Source organism: Panulirus ornatus, chromosome 15 (assembly GCF_036320965.1).
Source record: "Panulirus ornatus isolate Po-2019 chromosome 15, ASM3632096v1, whole genome shotgun sequence".
Taxonomy (NCBI): domain Eukaryota; kingdom Metazoa; phylum Arthropoda; class Malacostraca; order Decapoda; family Palinuridae; genus Panulirus; species Panulirus ornatus.
Window position 1 is genome coordinate 50,965,024 of NC_092238.1, and position 10,101 is coordinate 50,975,124.

Here is a 10,101-nt window from a genome sequence, read left to right on the forward strand (position 1 = left end):
GAGTAAGGGGGAGACTGTTGGGATGTGAATTTGAATGGTGGAGAAAATTTGGAGTGAAATATCTTAGATACCTGGGAGTGGACATGGTAACAAATGGAACCAAGGAAACAAGTCATAGGGCAAGTGATTAAGGTAAGTGATGAGGTGAAGGTTCTGGGAGCACTGAAAATGTATGGAAAAAAATGTATGTAAAGGCAAAAATAGGCATGTCTTAAGGTACAGCGGCCCAGTGATGCTATATGAATGCAAGGCATGGGCTATTGATAAGGAGGTGTGGAAATGAAACGTGAGGAAAATACATGATGCTATAAGGTTTGGTTTGATCAAGTAATAAAAGTATCAGAAGAGTGGTTACAAGAAAAGTATGGTTTTAAGAGGTTAAGAGCGTGTACTGAAATGGTTTGGACAGAAAAAATGAATTTTGAGAGAATGACAGGATGTGTGTAGGAATTGTTGGGGACAAGGACAAAAAGATCAAATGAGATGGAAAGATGGGGTGATAAAGATTTTGAGTGGTCAAGGCCTGAACATCCAGGAGGATGAAAGGTGTGCACTGAACAGTGTGAACTGCAATATGGAATGCACTCAGTCTCTAGCTGCCATGTGTAATGCACTGAAACCACATTTCCCTTTCCACATCCAGGCCCCACAAAACTTTCCATGATTTACCCCAGATGCTTCACATGCCCCGGTTCAATCCACTGACAGCACGTCGACTCCGGTATACCACATCGTTCCAATTCACACTATTCCTTGCATGCCTTCCACCCTCCTGTATGTTTAGGCCCCAGATGCTCAAAATCTTTTTCACTTCATCCTTCCACCTCCAATTTGGTCTCCCACTTCTCATTCCCTCCACCTCTGACACATATATCCTCTGTCAATCTTACCTCACTCATTCTCTCCATGTGACCAAACCATTTCATTTCAATACACCCTCTTCTGCTCTCTCAACCACACTTTTTATTACCACACACCTCTCTTACCCTTTCATTACTTACTCCATCAAACCACCTTACACCACCTCTCCAAGGTACAAGTAATTAAAAAAATATATGGTGGTATGGTATAAGAGAACTTACTTCAGAGCAGCCATTCCTGTCAATTATACACAACAGCAGGGATTTCCATTTTCTTGAACGATGCTTCCTCATTGCAACACACAATAGGCCTGTAAAAAATAATCAATGAGAGGTTGACAGAATATACGTGTCTGAAGTGGAGGGGACAAAAAGGGAGATGGAAGGATGGATAAAAAACGATTTTGAGTGATCAGGGCCTGAATATGCACGAGGGTGAAAGGTGTGCACAGAACAGTAATTTGTAATATGGGTTGACGGGCAGTTAAGAGACTGAATCAGAATGTGAAGCTGCTGAAGGAAACTTTGGAAAGGTCTGTGGGGCCTGGCTCTGGGTAGGGGGCTGCAGTTTGGGTGCATTCTATGCAAAAGCTAAAGAATATACATGTATGCAAGTGAATGCTGCCTTTCTTAGTTTGTTCCTGATGCTTACTCACTAACATGGATACAGCAAACATTAAAAAACCTGATAGTTTATTTCTTGTTGTACTCCCTAAATCTAATAACACATACTGACCATTTAAAATGAACAGTCATGTACACTAGATAAATCAAGCGAATCTACCAATATTCAGAATTAACAAATGCTCTGGTACATAACTTCAATCCTGTCAATTCAAAGACTTCCATTACTAGTATATGCTTTCATGATTATACTACAACTATGCCCACCAGATCTTCAAATCTTATTTGCTGCTGATCAGAAAAATATAAAACCATTCCTCTCCAAGTTCTTTTTTTTCATCATTATACTTTGTTGCTGTCTCCCGCATTAGCGAGGTAGCGCAAGGAAACAGACAAAAGAATGGTCCAACCCATCCACATACACATGTATATACATAAACGCCCACACACGCACATATACATACCTACACATTTCAACGTATACATACACAAACATACATATGTACAAATGTACATACTCATACATGTTGCCTTCATCCATTCCCGCCACCACCCCGCCACACTTGAAATGGCATCACCCTCCCCCAGCGTGTGCGAGATAGCGCTAGGAAAAAAAACAAAGGCCACATTTGTTCACACTCAGTCTCTAGCTGTCATGTGTAATACACCAAAACCACAGTTCCCTTTCCACATCCAGGCCCCACAAAACTTTCCATGGTTTACCCCAGACGCTTCACATGCCCTGGTTCAATCCGGTGACAGCACATCGACCCCAGTATACCACATTGTCCCAATTCACTATTCCTTGCATGCCTTTCACCCTCCAGTATGTTCAGGCCCCGATCGCTCAAAATCTTTTTCTCTCCATCCTTCCACCTCCAATTTGGTCTCCCACTTCTCCTTGTTCCCTTCATCTCTGACACATATCCTCTTTGTCAATCTTTCCTCACTCACTCTCTCCATGTGACCAAACCATTTCAATGTACCCTCTTCTGCTCTCTCAACCACACTTTATATTACCACACATCTCTCTTACCCTTTCATTACTTATTTGATCAAACCACCTCACACCACCTCTCCAAGGTACAAGTAATTATCAGGAAAATATATGATGGTATGGTATAAGAGAACTTACTTCAGAGCAGCCATTCCAGTTAATTATATACAACAGCAGGGATTTCTGCTTTCTTGAACGATACCTTCTCACTACATCACACAATAGGCCTGTGAATAATGATGAGAGGCTAACAGAGGATATGTCTCTGAAGTGGAGGGGACAAGAAGGGAGATGGAAGGATGGGTTAAAAATGATTTTGAAAGATCAGGGCCTGAATATGCAAAAGGGTGAAAAGTGTGCGCCGAACAGTAATTTGTAATATGGGTTGACATGCAGTTAATGGACTGAACCAGGAATGTGAAGCAGCTGGGGTAAATTGTGGGAAGGTTTGTGGGGCCAGGATTTGATAGGGATCTCTGGTTTTGGCATATTTCATGCAACAGATAAAGAGTGGATGAGAATGAAGGCAACCTTTCTTCATCTGTTCCTGGTGCCACTTCAACATGGGAAATGGCAAATATAAAAAGCAACTTATTTTCTCTTAGAGCCTAAAGTTATCTAATAACACAGATACTGACCATTCAAAAGGAATGGTCATATATACAAGAGATACCTCGTGAATCTTACCAGATTTCAGAATTACAACAAATGCTCTAGTACATAACTTCTATTGTCATTTCAGTTAAGATGAAAGCTGCAAATTTTCACGTTTTCATGGTTATCATAATACACCTATGCCTATCTTAGAATTTTATTGTGCTGACCAGAATGATTACAAAAGAACAATCCCTCTCCAAGGTTTTTTTTTTTTTTTTTTTTCGCTGTCTCCCGCATTTGCGAGGTAGCGCAAGGAAAGAGACGAAAGAAATGGCCCAACCCACCCCCATACACATGTATATACATACGTCCACACACGCAAATATACATACCTACACAGCTTTCCATGGTTTACCCCAGACGCTTCACATGCCTTGATTCAATCCACTGACAGCACGTCAACCCTGGTATACCACATCGCTCCAATTCACTCTATTCCTTGCCCTCCTTTCACGCTCCTGCATGTTCAGGCCCCGATCACACAAAATCTTTTTCACTCCATCTTTCCACCTCCAATTTGGTCTCCCACTTCTCCTCGTTCCCTCCACCTCTGACACATATATCCTCTTGGTCAATCTTTCCTTACTCATTCTCTCCATGTGCCCAAACCATTTCAAAACACCCTCTTCTGCTCTCTCAACCACGCTCTTTTTATTTCCACACATCTCTCTTACCCTTACGTTACTTACTCAATCAAACCACCTCACACCACATATTGTCCTCAAACATCTCATTTCCAGCACATCCATCCTCCTGCACACAACTCTATCCATAGCCCACGCCTCGCAACCATACAACATTGTTGGAACCACTATTCCTTCAAACATACCCATTTTTGCTTTCCGAGATAATGTTCTCGACTTCCACACATTCTTCAAGGCTCCCAGAATTTTCACCCCCTCCCCCACCCTATGATCCACTTCCGCTTCCATGGTTCCATCCGCTGCCAGATCCACTCCCAGATATCTAAAACACTTCACTTCCTCCAGTTTTTCTCCATTCAAACTTACCTCCCAATTGACTTGACCCTCAACCCTACTGTACCTAATAACCTTGCTCTTATTCACATTTACTCTTAACTTTCTTCTTTCACACACTTTACCAAACTCAGTCACCAGCTTCTGCAGTTTCTCACATGAATCAGCCACCAGCGCTGTATCATCAGCGAACAGCAACTGACTCACTTCCCAAGCTCTCTCATCCCCAACAGACTTCATACTTGCCCCTCTTTCCAAAACTCTTGCATTCACCTCCCTAACAACCCCATCCATAAACAAATTAAACAACAATGGAGACATCACACACCCCTGCCACAAACCTACATTCACTGAGAACCAATCACTTTCCTCTCTTCCTACACGTACACATGCCTTACATCCTCGATAAAAACTTTTCACTGCTTCTAACAACTTGCCTCCCACACCATATATTCTTAATACCTTCCCCAGAGCATCTCTATCAACTCTATCATATGCCTTCTCCAGATCCATAAATGCTACATACAAATCCATTTGCTTTTCTAAGTATTTCTCACATACATTCTTCAAAGCAAACACCTGATCCACACATCCTCTACCACTTCTGAAACCACACTGCTCTTCCCCAATCTGATGCTCTGTACATGCCTTCATCCTCTCAATCAATACCCTCCCATATAATTTACCAGGAATACTCAACAAACTTATACCTCTGCAATTTGAGCACTCACTCTTATCCCCTTTGCCTCTGTACAATGGCACTATGCACGCATTCCGCCAATCCTCAGGCACCTCACCATGAGTCATACATACATTAAATAACCTTACCAACCAGTCAACAATACAGTCACCCCCTTTTTTAATAAATTCCACTGCAATACCATCCAAACCTGCTGCCTTGCCGGCTTTCATCTTCCGCAAAGCTTTTACTACCTCTTCTCTGTTTACCAAATCATTTTCCCTAACCCTCTCACTTTGCACACCACCTCGACCAAAACACCCTATATCTGCCACTCTATCATCAAACACATTCAACAAACCTTCAAAATACTCACTCCATCTCCTTCTCACATCACCTCTACTTTTTATCACCTCCCCATTTGTGCCCTTCACTGAAGTTCCCATTTGCTCCCTTGTCTTACGCACTTTATTTACCTCCTTCCAGAACATCTTTTTATTCTCCCTAAAATTTAATGATACTCTCTCACCCAACTCTCATTTGCCCTTTTTTTCACCTCTTGCACCTTTCTCTTGACCTCCTGTCTCTTTCTTTTATACGTCTCCCACTCAATTGCATTTTTTCCCTGAAAAAATTGTCCAAATGCCTCTCTCTTCTCTTTCACTAATACTCTTACTTCTTCATCCCACCACTCACTACCCTTTCTAATCAACCCACCTCCCACTCTTCTCATGCCACAAGCATCTTTTGCGCAATCCTCTCCAAGGTATACGTAATTATTTGGTAAATAAATGACAGTATGGTACATTAGTACTTACTTAAGAGCAGCCATTTCTGTTGATTATATACAACTGACTTGTGACCCTCAATGTTGACACCACATCATACAATAGGCCTGGAAAAAAAAAAATCCAGAAACAGATACTGTTGGAAAAAAAAAACTGCAAGTGTGTGTGTGTGTGTGTGTGTGTGTGTGTGTGGTGGGGAAGATGCAAAGAGCTGCAGCTGCTTAAGCCAAGGATTGCAATAATTGCAGTCTACTACTGTATCTTTATCCCTTGCAACTTCCTCGAATTAATAATCAGATATGCCACTATATACAGTGCATTACTACGTTCACTACAATACACACTAAAATATGCATGCAATATTAGTAAAGTTAATAGTAAACAGTAATACATAAACACTACCAGATGTAAAACAATAAGACAAAGCTGTCAGTCAAGTTAGTCACTATGTCAAATAGGGTCTTACTGTCAAAAAATCACCAGACACAAACATCCTCATGAGCACATGTATCAGGAACACTAGGAGAAGATATCTTCTAATGACCTCGATGATGGTCTGGAAGATCAAGTGGATGACCCTTGGGACTGCATTTGTCCCTCTGCTCCTGCAAAATGAAAGTGAATGGTCTCGTATTAAAAAAACAATGCCATTTGTTAAATGCAGACATTCACAATATTGCTAACGTAAGCAGTCCCCATTAAATTCAAATGATTTTCAGAATTCTCAATATATCTATCAATTAAGTTACCACAAAACCAAGAATACTGACATCTGTTATATTCATAGGTGCAAAAGAAAAAAAATTGGGTACACTTCCTAAAATATACATAAGATAAGCAGATTGTTTCTAACATGTTCTCTCTTGTGCATATGCTGGAAACTACATCTTCAGCAGCTCTGTATGCCAAACCACAAGCACCCTACATTAGTCAAGTATACAACAAATTAACTATCATCTCTCTAACAGGAATATGGGTGATGACATACCTCACATCCATAAATCATTCAAATTACTGTATCTTAAGACATACCCATTCTCGCCCTCCCAGATAGTGAAATCTTTTCCCACATATTCCTCGACGCTCTATTACCATAAACCAGGACCCCTTTCTCTTATGTGGCTCCAGCAGCTTCATGGCTGCACTATTTCCAGTAGCAATGAAATAATGGGACTCCTATGGAGTAACAACTTCATCACTGAGAATGAAATCCTTTTGTCAACAGACTATTTAGCTTTGCCAGATATGAGTTCACTTGACAATGACAGTCAGGGAATAACTAATGGTTTAAGAGAACAGCAAGCTACACAATTATTTCAACTACTATGTAAGAATAGGTAAAGATTCCAATCAGTGATATTCTAAAAGGGTATTACTTTTACAATTGATTATGCCCACATTTCAATATAATGCTTAACTGCCTTACTTAATATCACAGAATAAAACTGTGCCTCAGATCATGCTCCAGAGGTATCAAATTCTTGAAACATTAACTTGAGACAAGAGAAAGTAGCTTAATATTCAAAGCTAGAAAGTCATGAGCTTAAGTGGTAAATTACCAAATTTCCTTGATACTCTACATGCCACAATCCAACACAGGTTTCAATGGATCAAAAGAGACTCACTTCAGGGAAATGAATCAGCGGTCAAAATAATGGAAGATTACATCATCTCTAAATGTCTGGTAATTCCTAGAAATCTATATATAGTAAAATTTCATAAAATCCACATCTAAGCTAAAGTTTTTTCCTTCATACACTGGAATCTAAAAATCTTAGAAACATGAAAAATCTAATTAAATAGTAAAACTGGCTATTACTCTTATCAGAATGGTACAGGTAATGCACAACACCATAACTGTCATCAAACCATTTTTTTAATAACCTAATGGACAAGGTTTCTAAATTAATTACTGCTAACAACTGACTCATTATTACAGAATGTCTTCAAAATGTAGGATAAATACCTGAAAACCAACATTACTTGGTCAAATACATGTGTAGCAACATATACTCTCTAATATACTAGTTACAGCAAAAGCCTATCTTATGAAAATTAATAGTAATGTTTCTTGGTTTGGATGTCTAACATGTTTATTATGGCATTACAACTCTCCTTACCTAATATAGGTAAATCTTCAAAACTGTGCTCACTTGATTAATAACTAGTTTAGCTGTTCTATGAAACTGGACAACTAAAATAGCTACATTATTTTTTATTTGTATAACACAGTTTTTCACCTGATGCAATAATGTAAGTTGTTTTTTGTTGCCATTCCCCAGTTAAGCTCTACATTGAAACTGGCTACTTGTTAAAGGTGTTTATATAGTTACCTGACAAATACCTGCCGAGCATTATCTATATATTTCTCAATGTAAGAATATGTCTTGTTCCAGGAAAAGTGTCAAGGTCAATTGGTTTGAGGAACACCTTTTAAAGCCTAACCATAATCTACTCACCCACACAATAAGAGAATTCGTGGACCCTACTGGAAACAACTTTGTCAAACTTTAGTAGGTTGTGTGTACCTTATTATGGTGTATACCTATTATAATGTACTACGTACTTTTTGTACTCCCATCATAATGTACTATGTACCTTGTTATGGTGCATACCTATTAATGAACTATATACTTTCTTATGGCGTATACTATCAATGTATTATGTACCTTATTATGTTGTACACCCATCAAAATGTACAACGTAACCTATTATGGTGTCTACCTATCAATGTACTACGTACCTTATCATGGCGTACACCCATCAATGTACTATGTACATTATTATGTTGTACACCCATGATAACGTACTATGATAAGTAGAAAGATCAAATAGCACGATAAGTTCCCAGTGAGTGCAATAATCACATCATCAGGGGAGACACAAGAGAAAAATAAGTCAGTTGATATACAACCAAGAGAATTACCCAGCACGCATTTGTTCAACAATGCCATTGTCCAAGATAGACATCGAGAGTACCATAAACTTATCTTACAAATTTTATCAACAATAAAGTTATCCAATTTGTATAGACCATCACTAATATTATAATTCTTTCTTATCAATAATAGAAGATTCAATGATATTTCTCGTGGTAATAGAATTAGAGTTAATAACCGAGATGGCATTAATCCAGTCAATACAATGATCATAGTTTTTAACGTGATTAAACAGGGCATTTGATTGTCTCATTCTTAAATTCATGTTGCTAATGTTAAACAGAAAGATCCTTACCAGTCTGCACAACATAAAACTTACCAATTTCTACATGGCACTTTAAAGATGCGCCAAGGAGAATTTTCTGGTGAATTCCTGATTAAGATATTATAGTATTATTGTTGCTGAAGGCAACATTTACATTCAAGGATTTAAGCAAAATGGGAAGTAAAATTATCATTAAAAATGAGATCTAAAAGATTTTTGGTATCAATGGAAGGTATGGGCTCAACTCTATAAAATCATTTCTTTGCTAACTTAAGGGACTTATCGATGAAAAATCTAGGGTACTTTAACTCAGATCCAATAGAATATATCTTCTAAAACTGATCATCAATATACTCTGGACTGCATATATATATATATATATATATATATATATATATATATATATATATATATATATATATATATATATATATATATATATATATTTCAAACCATTTGCCATTTCCCGCATTAGCAAGATAGCGTTATGAACAGAGGACCGGGCCTCTGAGGGAACATCCTCACCTGGCCACCTTCTCTGTTCCTTCTCTTGGAAAGGGGAGGGGAGGATTTCCAGCCCCCGGCTCCCTTCCCTTTTAGTCGCCTTCTACGACACGCAGGGAATACGTGGGAAGTATTCTTTCTCTCCTATCCCCAGGGATAAGTATTCTTTCTCATATATATATATATATATATATATATATATATATATATATATATATATATATATATATTTTTTTTTTTTTTATACTTTGTCGCTGTCTCCCGCGTTCGCGAGGTAGCGCAAGGAAACAGACGAAAGAAATGGCCCAACCCTCCCCATACACATGTACATACACACGTCCACACACGCAAATATACATACCTACACAGCTTTCCATGGTTTACCTCGGACGCTTCACATGCCTTGATTCAATCCACTGACAGCACGTCAACCCCTGTATACCACATCGCTCCAATTCACTCTATTCCTTGCCCTCCTTTCACCCTCCTGCATGTTTAGGCCCCGATCACACAAAATCCTTTTCACTCCATCTTTCCACCTCCAATTTGGTCTCCCTCTTCTCCTCGTTCCCTCCACCTCCGACACATATATCCTCTTGGTCAATCTTTCCTCACTCATTCTCTCCATGTGCCCAAACCATTTCAAAACACCCTCTTCTGCTCTCTCAACCACGCTCTTTTTATTTCCACACATCTCTCTTACCCTTACGTTACTTACTCGATCAAACCACCTCACACCACACATTGTCCTCAAACATCTCATTTCCAGCGCATCCATCCTCCTGCGCACAACTCTATCCATAGCCCACGC

At 39.1% G+C, this 10,101-nt stretch overlaps 1 long non-coding RNA gene across 5 annotated transcripts; it reads right to left on the reverse strand.

Annotated features, from left to right (window-relative positions):
• Positions 1–557: 557 nt before the first annotated feature.
• On the reverse strand, positions 558–8,618 carry LOC139753872 (uncharacterized). 5 transcript variants are annotated; one of them, XR_011713785.1, is made up of 5 exons: positions 8,509–8,618; positions 6,049–6,187; positions 5,613–5,689; positions 2,620–2,708; positions 569–1,171 (listed from the first exon to the last, which is right to left on the reverse strand). It is a non-coding gene; the product is annotated as an uncharacterized lncRNA (long non-coding RNA). The 5 variants fall into 5 exon arrangements; XR_011713784.1 differs by lacking the exon at positions 8,509–8,618 and adding an exon at positions 8,326–8,480; XR_011713786.1 differs by lacking the exon at positions 8,509–8,618 and adding an exon at positions 7,916–8,132.
• Between the last annotated feature and the right edge of the window lie 1,483 nt (positions 8,619–10,101).